The following is a 17,606-nucleotide window of genomic DNA, read 5'->3' on the forward strand; positions in this document are numbered from 1 at the left end:
GTGGCAGGTGTTAGCGGAATAAAGTGGAGCAAGAAAATAGAATTTATATAAGCTGCTCTTGCATAGCTGTGAATGGTGGCCTCCAGAGAGGAGGCCTGCACGTCATGCCCCTAAAGTGATGGGCACCTTTATCCCTCCTATCTTTTTCAGAGGGTGTTTTATGTGTCTGAGCATCAGTCATTTTGATAGGGTTTTGCTATTCATAATGGGGGAATTTGAAGAGATAATAGCATGTAAAACAAATAATGAATCAAATTTTTACAGGCGTATATTTGCCTGCCATAATGTCAGATTTTCTGAAAAGATGAAAAAAAACTTTAGACAAAAGTAATTAATGAACTAATTTTCAAAATACAGTTTAATCTGCTAATAAAGTTTTGTTTTCCTTCATAATAGGAAACATTAAACTTTCTATTATTAATCTGTCAATCCTAGATAATCTTCTTGATTATTTCACTGAAAGTTGTCTTTCATATTAAAATCCTTTAATAGTAAGCTAGAAGTGGAACCTGAGATGATATTATACAGTACAACATAGCAAAACTGTAACATAATCTACAAAATTTTATACCAAACCTTCAAAGCTGTAGAAGAAAGAAGTTATGTGGTGCTTATTATATGGAAAAGATTGTTTCTGTCTATGTAAAATATAAAAAAATTAATTTTGAAAGAATTCTCTATAATATTTGAATTGGAAATAACACTATGGCCTGTAATTAATAGTTTCACATTATCCATCCAAGGTGATATTTAATAAATATTCTGTAAGAAATATGAAATATAGCCAGGCATGGTGGCACACACTTGTAATTCCAGTACTTGGGAGGCTGAGACACGAGGATCACAGGTTCAAAGCCAGCCTCAGCAACTTAGTGAGGCCCTCTTCAACTTAGTGAAAACTTGTTTCCAAACAAGAAATAAAATTGGGCTGAAGTTATAAAACTTGGAGGTATAATGCTTCTGAGTTCAATCTCCAGTACCAAAAAAAAAGAAGAAAAAGAAAAGAAAAAAGAGGAAAAAAGAAATAAGAAATATAATATAAAGGAGTTGGCATTTTAAGAGAGGTAGTTAATACTTTTTAACTTATGATCAGACTACCTAAACAAAAATTACACATCAACATTACTTATTGAACCATAATAATTTTAGAATTTTCATTAGGTATTTAGTTTATTATTTTTTCAGTTATCAGTGTTGCTTCATGTTTTCACTTGAAACTTTTCCATAAGTTCGTAAAGTTTCCAGATCATTCATTGTATTCCATCAATTTGTCTGCGAGGTAATGAAGAAGACCATAAGGTAGACCTCAAGCATCAAGTTTAGGTACATATTCTGATCACCTGGAAATTTATATAATCTCCTTTGGTTCTGTTGTATGTTGGAAAGAGCTCTTGACTTGGAATTGGATGACCAGGTTTTAGTACTGGACCAGCTCCTTGCCTGGTGGGCCACTAAAGGGCTTAAATGCATAGACATTTTAGTGCTGGGGTTCATTTGTGAACCTTCCAGTCAGACTATGGGTGACCACTGAAGACTGTAAATATAACTAGTGATCTCAAAGAACATCTAACCATCCTTCACCTTTCAAAAAAGAGGAAGAGTTTTAATAGTGAAGATTAGGCAGATTTTGCAAAAAGAAAATTTCTGAGGGAACCAAATAAATGCAAAAGTCAGTATCACAGGCTGATGGGTCATGTGGCATAATGGAGAAAAGTAGGAGAGCAAGCCACAATTGATAGTTTTACTCACTGAACAAAAGAGTAAATATAGATATTCTGAATAAGTGGCAGCAGCAATGCAAGTATCCGATGTAATTCTGAGATGGGGAACGAGGCACATACAAAACACCTGACTCTTTGAAAGAGCCCCATGGAGAAAAGGTAGATTTTTGCTATTACTGAGTCTCAAATGTGGGTGTAGAAATAGACAGAGGACAAACAAAGGTGGTTGTTGTCCTTGATACTGATGTGTCCACAAACCATTCTAAGATATCTCCAAATCATTGGCTTTAGCTGACATGTATGGGGATAAACACGCTCTTCGTCTCTTTAAAAGTGTGAGAAGGAAGCAAAGTGGAACAAGAACAAGTTTACTTTTGTCTTTTATTACAGTTGAGATCTGTTTTGACAGTCACATTCTACTCTAATACAGTCTCTCTCTTTTCAGTTACTCCATTTAAGTCACCTTGTATATTTCTTTTAAAGCTGGGGCCATATTCTATAATCCCCATGTGCAATTAGTTATTTACTCTCGATCCTCTGCAAAAGTATGAGCTCCATGAGGGCAGAAACCCTACTGAGCACATCACTTCATACATGTTTGTAAATTCATAGTTTAAATGATATATACTTGGCATTATAGAAAAGATTGTTTCACAAATGATGGGTAGAATATTGAAGGGTGGTTGTTATGGTTAGATATAACTCCTTGAAGAGTTCACTAATTGATGTTTGGAGCTGAAGGAATTCAGTCATGAAGGTTGTAACCCCAGAAATGGATAAATCCATTGAAATGCATTTACCTGTGTGGTACCCAGTAGGCCAGAAGGGTGTGACTCAAGGTGGTGGTCCCTGGTATTGTGGTTTTGGAGATTATATATGGATCCTCCTCCCCTGTTCTCTTTCTTTCTCTTGCTTTTGGCCTATACCATGTGACCATAGCACAGTCCATGTACTACTTGGCTTCCCTCTATCATGGCCTGAAATGTGTGGTCCCCAATCCCACATGGTCTGAGCCCAAAGCTGTAAGAAAATAAATCTTCTTTCATATAAGTTATGTGGTCAGATCTTTAGATTATAGCTGCAAGAATGCTGATGGATACAAAACATGGTACTGGAGAAGTGGGGTTGCTGCTATATCTAAGTCTGATCATGTGGATTGTGACTCTTTGGAACTAATTTGTGAGAGGAAATTAAAAGGGCCAGAATGTGGTTAGAAAAGCAATGGTAGAGACCATGTGAGGTCAAACTTAAAGATCATGGGCTAAATAAAGTGGTAGAGAAAATGTCAAAATAGCCAAAAATATCCAAACTGCATTAGGGGTATTGATGTCTGCATTCAGCAAACTGTACATAAATTTTGGAAATGAAAAGTAAAGCAGAGAGAGTTTAGAAATCTTCAGTTTGGCCAGAAATACATGTGTAAAGCTGGGGCTTAGAAAGATGATGTCATTGAAGGAAGGAAGATGGCTGAGAGAAAGGAGGAAGCAGTGGCCATGATGGAGGTAGCAGATGGGTTTGGGACCAGGAATGGCCCAGATATTCTTAGGGCTAGGGGTGGCCTGGATGGAGCAGGCTCAGTGACCATAAAAAGGCCCCAGCAGCAATAATAAAGAAGATGTAACTACCTTTTCTGTTGGAAGACCATGTAGGAGCTCAGGTAATGCTAGCTTTGCTGGAGAAAGTAGGTCATGAAGGCTTCCCTCCAGATTTCAAAGGAAGACTTGGGAAGCAAGGCAAAAATGTGACAGAATCCCTGCAAGCAGGCCCAAATTGGGCAATTTGTGAAGCTGTGAGGGTGAAGACAAGGTTGCAAGAAAACCACTGAGATTCAGAAACACCAGAAACATGGAACTACCTTGAGGAAAGGCTGCTGTGAATCACGGAGCCAGGCTGGAAGAGCTAGTAGACTGTCACTGCTGTGAATCATGGAGCCAGGCTGGAAGGTAATAAACTGTCTATTGCAGCCAGCCAGGCTGCAGGGGTGGGGCTGTCAAGGTCCCTTGGAGATCACTTCTTACCACCATGTGCCCTGGACACCAGAAGTGGAGCAGGAAGACCAAATGCTTGCCCTGCTGTACTTTATTACTGTTTTGATCCTGTCTCTTATTTTTATAGCTGGCCCTATTCCTTTCTTTGGAAATGCAAATGTTTACCTCTTTTTTGTATATTAAACACATGCCACTTGCTTTTTATTTTAATCTTCATTGTATTTTACAGCAGCACATGAGAGTTCACCCTGAGTTTCAGAGGAAACTTTGGAACTTTTCAGAGATGCTGGAACTATTAAGATTTAGGAAACTCCCAGAGAAAACTAAATGCATTTTGCATTCTGAGCTGGGCTTGCGTACTTCAGAGTCCAGTGGCAGGATGTTATGATTAGATATAGAATGGCCTTTTGAAGAGCTCATAAATTGGTGTTTAGAGCTGATGGAATTCAATCTTAAGAGTTGTAATCCTAGAAGTGGATAAATCCATTTTAATGTATTTTCTGGGTGGTATCTGACAGGCCGGTAGGACGTGGCTAGAGAAGGTGTTCCCTAGGGATATGGCCTTGGAGATTGTATATGGGTCCTCCTCCTTTGCACTCTCTCTTGCTTTTGGCTTTGTGATGCCCTGAGATTCATCATCCCCAGCCCCATATGGACATAATGCAAAATTATAAAAATAAATCTTTCCCCTAAGTTATATGTTCAGATGTTTAAAATTATGGCTACAAGAATGCTGATTGATACCGTGGTATTCTTATAAGTATGAATAGTTATGACAGGCAATATATGGAGTTGATCAAAGCATTAAAGTGAAAATTGATGCTAAGGAAAAAGCACAATACTAAATTAAATAAGACAATATAGAATGTCAAACAAGTTTGTGGTAAAAAAAAAAGAAAAATGTTGAAAAGATTTTAGTAATTATTAGAGAAAACTAAAGTTTATGGACAATACTTATATATGTCATATGTCACAGATGTGCCACAGACATCTATTTATGGCTTTATTCATGTTTCATTGCATAGAGTGCATATGATAGAATAAGCTTCTTTTTGTGGTACTGGGGATAGAACTTAGGGACATTATACCATGAAGCTATACCTCTATCCCTATTTTAGTTTTTTATTTTGAAACAAGATTTCACTAACTTGATCAGAGCCTCACTAAATTGCTGAGGCTGGTGACAAACCTGTGATCTTCCTGTCTCTACCTCTCAAGTACTGGGATTATAAGCCTGTGCCACCATGCCTTGGAAGCTTGGTTTTAAAATAACAAAATATCTGTTTTTATGAATATACTTCAGACTTTTGTAGCACTATTTGTTGACAGAATATTACAATTGGAAATAAATCAGTATTAGAGGTTAAATAATTTTATCTAAATCTACTCCACATCTGAAATAATTTTATGTAAACCTACTCCACCTGCCAGGCATGGTGGTGCATGCTTGTAATCCCAGCTCTTGGGAGGCTGATACAGGAGGATCGTGAAGATTTGAAGCCAGCCTCAGCTACTTAGTGAGGCTCTTAGCAACTTAGTGAGACCCTGTTTTCAAATAAAATATAAAATAGAGCTGGAGGCATGATATGATATTAAATTGATATACTACAATTATTATTGCTGCTGAGAGAATATAGATATTATTGCAGCAAAAAATTCAGTGAGAGGAGATTCAAAATGGTAATTGTGGGACGCAGCACATCTCAGTAGCAGAAACAAATAAAATTCAAATACTGAGAAGGCAGTATCTTGACAAACAAAATAAAGTTCACAAACCAAAACAGAACCAGGAACCAAGGCAGAAGGAATCCAGTAGTCTGAACTGTGAGATCCACTGGAATAAGCCTGAACATATGACTGAAGTGGTGTGGATGTGAGCTGGCCGCCAGCGCCATCTTGGGCTAGTCCAGTTAGAACCTCCAGAGACACAGTAAAGGTGCTCAAGGCATGGTAAGTGCACAGGGACTCAGGAGGTTGCTTCAAGACTACACTGAGTAACCTCAGCCAGTGCGAATAGGAAAGCACAGGCACAGAGCAGAGGTCCTGAACACAGGGCAAAGAGCACAGAGGCCTGAGGGTGTGCAGACCACAGGGTGGAAAAATGGACTTACATGAAACTCATTAACAGTGACATCTGATGCCCTGACACCTAAACACAAAGCTGTCAAAGGCCATAAAGGGGCGCAAACACTCAGAGAGTGGGTTAAAAAGCTAACAATAGCTTACAGAGCAAATAAGAGACATTGGAATATACGCCAGAATCTACCATAGTGAACAGACATACAAATATTATACGGGCCCAGCCCTACATACATAAATTAGTATGACTGGGTTTTTTTGTTTATTTATTTATTTATTTATTTATTTATTTATTTATTTATTTTAGTTTTTCTCATACTGTCAGTAGTTCTTTTTATTTAATTTTATTTTTATGCTTTAATTTTCTTTTTCTTCTTTCTTATTCCCTTTTTTGTTTTCTTGTCTTTGATTTATAATTGTTAGTTTTTGTAACTAGTTTTGTTACTTTATTCATGTTTGTTCCTTTATCCATTCCTTATACAAACTTCTTCACTCTAGCTTCTGTACTTTCTATTCTCAAAACTTTTCTTTTGTCCCTTACTGTATCTCCTTGTTTTATATTCAAGGTATTTCATATCTCCATACTTAAATACTCTGCTAATTGTAAGAGTCCTACTATCTAATCTTCTCTCATTTCTGAAACAGATACTACCTTATTATACTTAAATTCTTACTAAACCTGAGCATATCCTCTATATTACATGACTCCTGTACCCATCATCCCAGCTCCTCTCCCATTACCCAACCCTCACCATTGAAAAAGGCATTGCTTACCTGCTGACAACTCTAAATTCCTAATATTAACATTGGATCAGACATAATACCCAAAAGAGACATGATGCCAAGACACCAGAAAAACAAGCCTGAGAACCCTAAAAATATGAGGACTAGAAGCACTGAAAAAATAACATAAATCACAAATACTGACCTACAAGAAATGCAAGGAGAATTCTTAATACTGATCTTCAGTATGATGAAAGGCCTCACAGCAAGTATATAAGATATAAAAGAGGAAATAGAGACACTAAGAAAGAATCAAAAAGAGATCTGGAATGAAATGAAAGAGTCAATACATGAAATGAAGACAGCAATAGAAAGAAATTCTGGAAGATTAGATGAAGTGGAAAGTGGAATATCACTGTTAGAAGAAAATTCATTCAAAACCAAAAGCACAGTCAACAGTATACAGAAGTCATTATGGCAACAAAGCCTAAACATCCAACAACTATGGTACAACATGAAACATCCTAACTTACAGATAAAAGGCATTGAAGAAGGGATAAAGGTACAGACCAAGGGTTTTCAAAATCTCTTCAGAGAATTTTTGAAACATTGAAAGAGACTTGGACTTACACATTCAGGAGACATACAGAACACCATTAAGACAAGATCAAAGAAGGACCTCACCATACCATGTAATAATCAAAATGACTAACATAGAGGCCAAGGAAAGAATCTTAAAAGCAGTGAGAAAAAAGAACGGGTGATGTATAGGGGCAAAAGAATAAAAATCACCCCAGACTATCCAACCCAAGTCATAAATACCAGGAAAGACTGGTATGATGTCATCTAGACCCTAGAAGAAAACAACTTCCAACCAAAACTGCTATATCCAGCAAAGTTATTATTTAAAATTGATGGAGAAACAAAAGTGTTTTAAGATAAATAGAATCTCAAAAAATTTACAAAAAAGCCAACAATATAGAAAATATTTAAGGAAATAAATCATAAAGAAGAAAAAAGAAGCAAATTTCAGAACCAGAGAAGCAATGGAGTTGATCAGCAGAGTCACTAAGTAAAGAAGAAATAATATTATATCAAACAAAATAGAGCACAAAATGACAGAAAACATAGATCATATTTCAATAACTCTGAACGCCAAAGGATTTAACTCACCACTCAAAAGACATACACTGGCAATGTGGATTACAAAACATAATCCAAATATATACTGTTTGCAAGAAACTCACCTTACAGTCAAAGACATTCATAGGCTGAAAGTGAAAGGATGAAAAAAGATATATGAGCTAATGGAGATCAAAAACAGGCAGCGGTAGCAATGCTGATATCCAACAAAACAAATTTTCAGCTAAAACACATCAGAAGAGACAAAGCAGAGCACTTCCTTTTATTAAAAGAAACAATCCACCAAGAAGATATAATGATAGTAAATGTTTATGCTACAAATGTAGGTGTAGCCACATTTGTAAAACAAACCCTCCAGGACATCAGATCTCAAATATACCCAAATATAATAATAGTGGGAGACTTCAACACACTTCTCATGCCACTAGATTGATCTTCAAGGCAAAAGATGAGTAAAGACTCTTTATAACTAAAGAAAACTATAAATCAAATGGACCTAATACACATATACAGAATATTTTATCCGGGAACAGTAGAATAGGCATTCTTCTCAGCAGCCCATGGAACCTTCTCCAAAATAGACCACATTCTGGGCCACAAAGCAAGCATCAACAAATTCAACCAATGTAATATAATTTCTTGCATCTTTTCAGACCACAATGGAATGAAAGTAGAAATCAACAGCAGGAAGACCAAAAGAAACTATTTAAATACATGGAGACTAAATGATACACTATTGAATGATGAGTGGATAAGATCAGAAATAAGGGAATAAAGAAATAACTGGAATTAATTAAAATAGAGACATAAGTTACCAAAATCTATGGGACACTTTGAAGATGGTATTTTTTTTTTTTTTTTTGGTGGTACTGGGGTTCCTGGAAGCCCTTCTACCTCCGGGCTACACTCCCAGACCTATTTTAACATTTTTTTATTTGGAAACAGGGTCTCCTAAGCCAGCGCGCGTGGCTGGCTTCGAACCTGCACGATCCTCCTGTCTCTGCCTCCCAAGCACGGGGATTACAAGCGTGCGTCACCACGCCCAGCCTGAAGATGGTATTAAGAGGAAAGTTTATAGCATTGAATGCCCACGTAAGAAGAACAGAGGGTTACCAAAGGGAAAAAAAAAAAAAGTAATGACATTTCTCAAAGACCTAGAAAGACTGCATATCTAATCAGAAATCCAGAAGAAGGCAGGAAATTATTAAAATCAGAGCAGAAATAAATAGGGAAACTTTTCAAAGAATCAAGAAAACAAAAATCTGATTCTTTGAAAAGATTAATAAGATTAAAAGACTAATAATTCTTTGAAAAGATTAATAATATTTACAAACCCCTTTCCAACCTAACAAAAAAAGAGAGAATCAACTCACTTTATTAAAATCATAAATGAAAAAGGAGATATTACCACAGACAGTGAGGAACTTCAAAGGATTATTAGAAACTTCTGAAAATTTATACTCCAATAAACTGGAAAACATGTAGGAAATCAATAGGTTTCTAAGCGTATATAACCTACTGAAATTTAACCAAGAGGACATAGCAAGCCTAAACCAATCAATAGCAAGCAAATAAATAGAAACAGGAATAAAAATTCTGCCATCAAAGAAAAGCCCAGGCCCCGATGGGTTTTCAGCTGAATTCTACAAAACCTTCAGTGAAGAACTAATTCCAATACTTCACAACTTTTTCTGGGAAGTTGAAAGAAATGGAATTCTCCCAAATTCATTCTATGAGGCCAGTATCACATTAATCCCCAAACCAAATAAAGATACCTGAAGAAAAGAAAATTAAAAACAATATCCTTGATAAACAAAGATGCAAAAATTCTAAACAAAATACTAGCTATAAGCATTCAAAATCATATCAAGAGAATTGTATACCATAAACAAGTTGGTATCATCCCAGAAAAGCAAGGCTGGTTCAACATACACAAATCAATACACATTATTCACCAAATAAATAGAACTGAGAAGAAAAACCTCATAATTATATCAATAGATGCTAAAAAACCATTTGACAAAATCCAACACCCATTCATATTAAAAACACTGCAGAAAACTGAAAAAGAAGAAATTTATTTCAACATCATTAAGGCAATAATCAATAAATCCAAATCCAACATCATATTGAATGGGAAAAAATTGCAATAAATTTCTCTAAAATCAGAACAAGATATTGATGCCCACTATCACCAATTCTTTTCACTATAGTCCTTGAGACTTGCCACAGGGATAAGACAGGCAAAGGAAATCAAATAATTCAAATAGGAAAAGAGGAGTCAAAACTATCCCTATTTGTAGGTGAAATGATCCTTTATCTAGAAGACTGAAAGAACTCAGCCAAAAGACTACTGGAACTGATTAACCAATTCAGAAAAGTTGCAGGAAACAAAATTAATCTGAAGAAATCAGTTGTTTTTCTATATGCCAACAATAAATCCACAATGAAAGAAATAAAAAAAAAGTTCCATTCATTATAACCTCAAAACCAATAAAATACCTAGGAATAAACCTAACCAAAGATGTAAAAGACTTCTACAATGAAAACTATAAAACATTAAAGAAAGAAATTGAAGAAGAACTTGGAAGATGGAAAGATCTCCCTTGCTCATGGATAGGCAGAATAAATATAATCAAAATGGTCATTCTGCCAAAGTGATCTACAGATTCAATGCAATTCCTATCAAAATACAAATGACATTCTTCATAGACCTAGAAAAATCAGTCATGAATTTTATATAAAGAAAGAAGAGACTCAGAATAGCTAAAGTAATCCTCAGCAATAAGAACCATGCAGGAGGAATCACAATCCCTGACTTCAAATCATACTAAAGAGCAATTGTAGTAAAAACAGCATCGTATTGACACAACAACAGGCAGACTGATCAATGGAACAGAATAGAAGATACAAAAACAAACCCACACACTTATAGTCAATTGATCTTTGACAAAGGGGCCAAATTCATATGCTGGAGAAAAGACAGCCTTTTCAACAAATGGTGCTGGGAGAACTGGCTATCCATTTGTAGAAAGATGGATCTAAATTCTACCTCTCACCATGCACAGGAATCAACTCGAGATGGATCAAAGACTTAGAAATTAGACCAGAGACTATGAAGTTATTAGAGGAGAGCATAGGTTCAACACTACAACATATTGGCACAGGCAGTAACTTTCTCAACAAGGTCCCCAAAGCACAGGAAATTAAAGCAAGAATTAACAAGTGGGATGACATCAAACTAAAATTTTCTGCTCATCAAAGAAAACCATCAAAAACCTAATGAGAAAGCCTACAGAATGGGAGAAAATCTTAACAGCTACCACTCTGATAGAGGGCTAATATCTAGAATACACAAAGAGCTCAAAAGACTGTAGTAGCAAAACAAATAACCCCGTCAAGAAATGGGCAACTGAGGACTTCCGGGAAGATGGCGACCGAGAAAAGCAGGGCTTAAGAGCCCCACTAACAAAAATCTCCATTACCACAAAATCAGCGCCTTTCATAGCCAGAAAACATCATCACCAGAGAAACAAAAGAATCACCAGGCTCCAGAGAGGAGGGGGTCTCATAATAGAGCTCAGAGCCACAGAGGAGATACGCTGGCCGCACGGCCAAGGACATGGCAGCAACGCCTTACTGCCAGTGGCAGTGGCAACTTCACTGGACAGCTATGGCTACAGACCAACACGCTCAATAGCCCACCAGGATCCAGAGAGAAGCGGTGGACAGTGAGCCGAGGTGAGCCGCTGCAGAAAAGCCGGGCAGTATTCGGCAGATTTTTCGGTGCAGGAAGCATCTAAAGCTCCCAGTGGCTGAGCTCAGCACACGCTGCAGGGACTCAAAGCGGAGCTCAAAACCAGAGAAGAAATACACCAGCCTCACGGCCGAGGGCGTGACAGCGGCGCCATATTGCCACTGGCAGCAGCAGCAGCGAACTCACAGAGTCCACTACAGCTCCATCTGCGTACTCAACAACAGTGAGTCAAATTGCAGGCCCTAGAGGAGAAATCCCAGTACTGCACTCCCTGGGACTTGGCCTAGTGGGGGAGTGGCAGTGGCAGAGATATCACACCATAGGAGAATGCCCAACCTGGCACCCCCCCATAGTCTAAAACAGCCTCTATCGACTCCCTGGGTCTGAGACTCTGTGATACAACCCAGTAAAGGAGTAGTGGGGTCTGAGATACCACAGACTTGAGATCCAGAGCACCTTAAGTGAAGTCATAGTGACCCAAGGGAAGAACCCAGAGAAGGCACAAACTTCCACAATCATGGGAAAGAGGAATAACAATGGAGCAATGAATGCCCACAACCCCACAACATCAGAACCCAATAAAACAGAAAATCAAAGATTTCTAGAAGATCAAATCAGGAAAATAACTGTAGAAATAATAGAGGTGTTTAGAAAAGAATTCAGAGAGAGCAAAAAAGAGATAAAGGATGCAATTAATGAAGTAAAGGCCTCAATTCAAAGTACAAACAACCGATTAAACCACATGGAGAACAGAATCTTGCTCTTAGAAGATGATCAATCCAAAAATCAACGCATAATTTCTAATCTAGAAAAAAAGTCCAACACCAGGAATCTGACATTGAAGAAATATGGGTCCATTTTAAGAGAGCTAACCTAAGAATAACTGGAATAGAGGAGGGAAAAGAAGGTGAAACCAAAGGGATCAACAATCTCTTCAAGGAAGTAATAGCAGAAAATTTTCCAAACGTAGAGCAAGAGGTCAATACACAGGTCCAGGAAACTTATAGAACTCCCTTTAGACAGGATCAGAGAAGAGGATCCCCACGCCACATAATTGTCAAAATGACCAATGTGGAAGCCAAGCAGAGAATCTTAAAGGCAACAAAAACAAAGGGCCAAGTGACATTCAGAGGCAAACCAATCAGAACCACTCCAGACTTCCCAAACCAAGTCATGAGAGCCAGAAGGGCTTGGAGTAACATATTCCAAACTCTGAAAGAAAACAACTTCCAGCCAAAAATTTCCTACCCAGCAAAACTTTCTATCAAATTAGATGGAGAAATAAGAAGCTTCCATGACAAACAGAAACTGAAGGAATTTATGTCTTCAAAACCAGCGCTAGAGAAAATACTCAAAGAGATTAACTACAAAGAAGAAATAGGTAACACAGAGACACAAGATTTTCCATCCAACAGACAACTAAGATTGGTTATCTGTGGAGATTCATTATTTATGTTAGTCTTTTACCTATCTCTAAATTGTATTGTTTGCTTTTATTGTTGCTAATTTTTAGGATTTCTAGTTGGAATATTAATATACCTTCAGATATAGAATTTGGAAATATTTTATCCCATTCTATCAGTAACTTTTAACTCTGTCTACATTGTCTTTGGATATACAATATTTTTTATTTTCTAGGGAGTTTGTTTACCCTTTTGTTGCCTGTGTCATTGAAATCATATCCAAGAAAACACTGCCAATATCAATGTCATGAGGTTTTATGACCCATATTTTCTTCTAAAAGTTTATAGTGTTAAGATTTATATTTAGGTCTTTTATCTATTTTTTTTCACAAATAAACCAACTTTAATAGATATTATTTTGTATTTATATAGCGCCTTCTTCGAGAACCTTAGATACTTTACAGACATTTTCTCTAATGAATCCCCACAACAACCCTGTGAGGTAGGTATGACTCCCATTTTACAAGACAGGAGACTGAAGCACAGAGAGGTTAAGTGACTCTCCCAGGGTCACACAGTTAAGTTCACTGAAGAGCCAGGACCCAAGCTCCTAAGCCTCCCAGCTCCCAGCCAAATACCTCAGGAGAGAATCCTTAATGAACAGTATCTTTAAACAAAATAGCAAGAGTAGTATGTTATGAAAATGAGGTCTTTCTACTGCCATCAAGGAAAGAAAAAACCCTATACTGATGATTAGAGGCCACGAGACTCATATATAGTACATTTCTTTCCCTCCATTTTCCTAAAGCCTCCTGGTTCCTGTCTCAAGTAATCTTCTAAAGGTCACATTTCTAAGACAGAAACCATGTGACTTGGAAATAGGACTTAATTTCAAATATTTACTTTTCGTTATGATAATTTATAGAAACTTTTTATTCCAATATACAAAATATGGGACAGCTATCCCAAAAACATGTACATAGTTCTATAGCAATCAGCCCATTTACAACTTGAACCTGCCCCTCATTTTAATCACAGCCAACCAACAGACAACCTTACAATGCTCTCTAGATGGGTCACTTTTCTTACTTATTACATCTGTATGTTTTTCTCCCAACCCTAACCCTATATATTTTAAAGTATATCGAGTTTATGGTAAGGTTCAAAACATTTTACTTAGATCCAGCTGCACTAAGAGTAAAAAGTGAATTTAGAACCATCACCCATAGTGCCTCCTCTGACAAATCATAATACAAAACATGGTGTCGATGTGAACAAAGCGTGTGACTACCACGGAACTCAACACAAATGCCAGAACTTGCTCTACTCTGAAATTTAACTTACCATTCCTTGTTTTTATTAAATGCAAAGATGTGAGAACAAACACAACAGTTGATCTCAATGCTGTACCTTTATGCAAATGACTTCATCTATCTGTCTTATACATGCTGTGGCCGAGCTGATGTTGAAACTGACTCTCTTTCATTTCACCATTGTCCTCTGTATAGAAAGCTGCAGAACTCCAGCTTTAAGTTCTAAGACAATTTGGTTTAAGCCCTCAAACCCCAAGCACCTCCACTTGCTCTGACGGTCCTCACATGCTTGGTTGTGATTCTCTGTGCAATGTCGATAGATCTGGCAGGCTGTACATGATTTGTACAAAACACCTCCAGCCAGGGTAAGGCGTTAAGAAACTGTATCTTAAAAACAAGTTTGTCAAAATACTTTTGATATTTAGTAGAAATACCAAATATCATAATTTTCTCCCAGCACAACTGTCTAAGCAGCCCACTTAGTTAAGTGACCCTGTTAAAGATCTGTTTATGGGATGAATAGGTGAAGTCATTTCCTGAGCTAAAAGATACAGATAATAAATGTTAAAATAGCAGCACAAAAAACCTCTCTTGTGTTTTTTCCATAGTCAACAGTTTTAGTAAAATAACTTTAGAAAATTAGGGAGAAAAATTACCACCTGAAAAGGAGAGTGATTAGGAATATCCAATGCTTGATTGCTATTATTTTTAACATAATTTTCAATTATTTTCTGCAAGTTACATCCGGCCACTATTAACTGACTGGTTCATGGAAAAAATGTCAACTTCAATGGTTTACATACATTTACATTACATATATTACTTCTTAAAACCTCCAACAAAATAAAGTCTTAAGCATGAATTTTAAATTCTGAGCAATCTTCCAATCAGATTTATAAGACTAGAGGAAGAAGAACTTGTGTTTGGATCTCTGGTCTACTTCATCAAAATGTAATCTTCAGAAAGTTTTTAACTACTATCCAGGCTGCTAGGGCTATGGTGAATAGAGTATTTCTTTCCAAGGTAAAAGAAATGACATTAGAAAATAATATATTGTGATGACATAAATTTTTCAAACATGGCTCAACATGAAATATTAGAGTATTTAAGAATTCTAAAGACTGGCATATCACCATTGCACCAAAATTGCTTTTATCATTCCAAGAACTACATGAAATTTGAGTTTTTGTTTTACTGAAATTAAAGCTGAGCAAAATAACTGACTTATAAACTATGACAAAGGAAAACATATTTAGCCAGAGATATCAGTTCCTTCTGAAAAAGAATATTTACCTTCTCTCACTGCAATTTTTCTCAAGGTATCTTAGTGATTTCAGATTGAACTTAAAAGTAACCTTAAAAATAGAAACAAACAAAAGGAATACTTAAAACTGACAAAACTAATAAAAATATGCTAAAACTTACTGACAGAATCATGGGCACTTCATACAATACTTAGACTCTACCAGTTTAAAGTAAAATAAATAAGGAAAAATTATAATTACAAAGCCAGTCTTTCCCCTTGGGGAAACAAAAAGCCACTTTTGACCAATTGTTCCTTACATATACATATACTGTATATTAAAATAAGCTTCTTCAGAGAAGCAAAACATATTTGTCTTCCTGACACTGGGTTCTAGTATCCGTTAGTTTTTTTTTTACATCAGGAAGGCAATTGCAAGTGTTGGGCCCAAAAACATTTCTGGTTCGTGCTTGAAAAGACATTCCAAACACAGGCATGTGTGCAGCGTGCTCCGCATCACCTCCTTAAACCATAGTACAACCCAGCACAGAGGCCAATTCTTTCTACTGCACCCTCAAGGAATCCAAATCATTATTGGTGCAATTAATAAAGAGAAAATGCGTGCCAATAACCAGAAGGCTGTTTTACAAGAGGAGCTGGTATCTCTGATTCCATGTCCTTGTTGTATGGAACTGCACAGACCGCATGATACCTGAACAAATAAATCAACTACCATGATAGGAAGGGCTTGTTCATCCAGAGTCTTTGCTGTATTGTGTGCAAAGTGTGCTACTGCCCCCTGAGCTTCCTGCATTTCTCTTTTCTTGAAAAATCAGTGCTTGATCCTTTCCAAAATAACAAGAGAAGAAATGAGGCAGAAAGTATCTCTTCATCATGGTTCCCCCTCAGTCCCGAGACTGATAAAAAAAAGGATGTAACCAGACTCAGAGTTCTTCGAGATATCTGATGTCAAACCGTAGAATTCTTCAATAGCTTGTGCGTCTATTTTTTCTACAATGTCATCATCAAACAATAACCAAAAATCATGACTCTTAACTATTGCAATATAATGGCCTCGATTGGGACCACTTCCACAGTGAACCACAGCAGCAACAAGGTCGTACATTCTGTCAGGATTGGTTGCATCACCTGAAGTGTTGAACAGACGGAGTTCTAAAGGAAAAACTACCCGGTAAGAAAGTTTTGTGTATCGATGAAGTTGATCCATATATTTAAATCTTTTCAGGTGTAGAGCTAGAATCATGGGAAGTTTTTCCACCTTCATCCTTTTGTGTGCTTCCTGTTTGCTGCGACACTCTTCACAGTAATACTTGTATTCACTGCACAGAGTCTCTGTGTTGCTAAAGCCCCTTAAACAGTGAGTAATTGATGTGTTTTGTTCCACGTCAACAGAAAGGTCTAAAAAATCTTCATCTTTGCTGCTTATAGTTTCACAAGTAAGACATCTGGTTTCATTAGTTAATGTTCCCTGAAAAATCTCATGAACCCACGTTGGGTCTGGTGTGCTGTTGTTATTTTCACTGTCAATGTTACCATTAGGTAAGCGACCATTTTGTTTTTCCTGCTTTCACTCTTCTTGTAAAATATCAGCAATTGTATTTAGTAGGTAATTTAAAAACTCATGAGCATCTTGTTGCATGTAGTTGTCAAAAAGCTCATTTTCTTTCCGTAATCTTGTTATGAACTTCTTAGGAGGTATTACTCCAACCTTTTTCTTCTGAGTGGCTATGCTATGGAAGAGGTCTGCTAAGCACGTAAGAAGGTTCTCCTTCTTCCTAGGCTGACTCTTGTATGCTAGAACTTTTTCCCGAAATGGACGACAAAAATAAAGTGCTTGAAGAACTGAATTGCAGTAGCAGGTATTCCCAAAATTGACTAATCCAAAATAGTGCTCATTGACTGGAAACTGTTCTGGACCAATTTCTTTCTCTAATGCTGAGGCATTGGCGCCCATGGTACAGATGGAGGCGAATTTGGAGACTGTCATTAGGATTTCCATCCGCCCAGCGCCATCTTCCACCCAATCACAGCAGCGGCGGTGGCGGAGGGCGGGGGAGGAGGGCAGCCCGGCCACCCGCTCTCACCGCAACCCGCGGGCGGACCCCGAGGCACCAGACCCACGCACGGAGCCTGCGGCTGCAGCTGCCGTCGTTGCGCTGGCGCTCAGGCACTCCCGGCCTCGGCCCCAGCCCCCGCTCGTCTTTTATCTATTTTG

The 17,606-nt window shown here is 37.4% G+C and overlaps 1 pseudogene across 1 annotated transcript; it reads right to left on the reverse strand.

The window, feature by feature from the left end:
* Window positions 1–16,275: 16,275 nt before the first annotated feature.
* On the reverse strand, window positions 16,276–17,390 carry LOC308265289 (ubiquitin carboxyl-terminal hydrolase 12-like; annotated as a pseudogene). The gene has a single exon. The product of its transcript is annotated as a ubiquitin carboxyl-terminal hydrolase 12-like (transcript).
* Window positions 17,391–17,606: the final 216 nt, after the last annotated feature.

Source organism: Muscardinus avellanarius (assembly GCF_963383645.1).
Source record: "Muscardinus avellanarius genome assembly, chromosome: 7".
NCBI lineage: Eukaryota > Metazoa > Chordata > Mammalia > Rodentia > Gliridae > Muscardinus > Muscardinus avellanarius.